General features: G+C 55.8%; 1 long non-coding RNA gene across 1 annotated transcript; it reads left to right on the top strand.

Annotated features, from left to right (window-relative positions):
- The first annotated feature begins 7 nt into the window (after positions 1 to 7).
- LOC110390782 lies at positions 8 to 1,437 on the top strand. The gene is made up of 3 exons (XR_002433850.1): positions 8 to 190; positions 585 to 682; positions 1,371 to 1,437. It is a non-coding gene; the product is annotated as an uncharacterized LOC110390782 (long non-coding RNA).

A 1,437-nucleotide genomic window follows, 5' to 3' on the forward strand; every position in this document is an offset into this window, starting at 1 on the left:
ACGTGCCGCCTGGCAGGGCCTTCCTCTCCTCCCTGTGAGGCTGAGCAGGTCACTGGAGTGGAGTTCCTACACGGTCAGAAGGGAACATTCACCTGTCCTCCCCTACAGCCCTTCACTGACTACACTGTCACCATCTCAGTGCCCCCCAGCACAGTCCTGTTTTCATGGGTGATTAAGACAAAAGAAACAGGTAAGTGTCCATGTGATAGTACAGGAGGGAGGGGACATTCATGGGCTGGTTCACCAGCAGAGAGGCAGATAAATGTGTCCTTTGCCCAACAGCTCATTCTGAGCATCCCCTCCCTGCTGTGACTGTCCTGGCACTGGGGCAGCATGCAGCCTTTGGGGCTCTGCAGAAGGGGCTGTACAGAGTCCTGGTGCAGAGCTCTTTCCTTCATACCCTCACCATGCTCACCACGCCATTACTACTCCTGCTGCTGTGACATCCATGCTCCTTTTGTGGCACAAACCACACTGGAGTTTCCTGTGCAGCCTGCCCATGAGCAGTAGCTGAGGGCATCCTGCTGTGGGCTCAGCCCCTCTCTGGTAGCCCCACGTGTGACCCCATCTTCCTGTGCTTCCAGTGCCGCAGAAGCCGGAGCAGCTGCAGCTGAATGCCAGCACTGGGACGCTCAAGTGGAAGGCGCTGCCCTCCTGCCAAGGGGAGATCATTGGGTACCAGGTACCAGGGCAGCAGGGATGCTCCATGGGCCCCCACCCAGCCCCTCCCTGCTGGCAGCTCTGTGCAGGCAGGCATGCAGACCACGGAAAGCCCTGAGGACCAGTAGTTACCCATCTAGTTCAGCTGAATTTCTGGCTGTGATGAATTTGAGCATTTCTGACTTCCTCTCAGTGTTCTTCAGTCTCAAATGGTGTATTTGGTGGGGTGGCCTTACAGGCTCTTCTGTGCCTCTTGAATTCTTATTTTTGGTTCCTGCCATGAGAAAGGCTGTGGTTTGCAGTGCTAGAAGCAGAGCTGAGGGAGGCAAGTGCTGCACCCAGGTTGTAGCCACCTCACTTCACGATGTGATTTACATTATCACTGAGGATGCTTTGCAAATCCATCCAGTTTAGAAAGCTCAGAGAGCAAAGACACAGTCTAAGCAACTCCATTTTCTGCAGCTGCTCTGGTGGTATCTAGAGTGTTGGCTCCAAATTCTCTCCTGCCTTCCTCTGCTTAGCACTGACACTTTGCTCACACACACATGGGGCTGAGGCTGCTGCTGGTTCCTCTCTGGGCACTTCCCATCGCTGGGATAGGAACAGGGACAGGAGGAGCACAGCACTGTGTTGCTGTCTGCCTATGGGGTGGGGAGGTTCCCACAGACAGGTGGGTGCCACTGCCCTCCAGCTCCATGTCCTGTCCCCAGCTGAACATCACGGCCAGGGCCTTGCAGGACGGCGGCTTCCTGCAGATCAAGCGGCTGAGGCTGAGCA

Source organism: Numida meleagris, unplaced genomic scaffold, assembly GCF_002078875.1.
Source record: "Numida meleagris isolate 19003 breed g44 Domestic line unplaced genomic scaffold, NumMel1.0 unplaced_Scaffold1992, whole genome shotgun sequence".
Classification (NCBI taxonomy): domain Eukaryota; kingdom Metazoa; phylum Chordata; class Aves; order Galliformes; family Numididae; genus Numida; species Numida meleagris.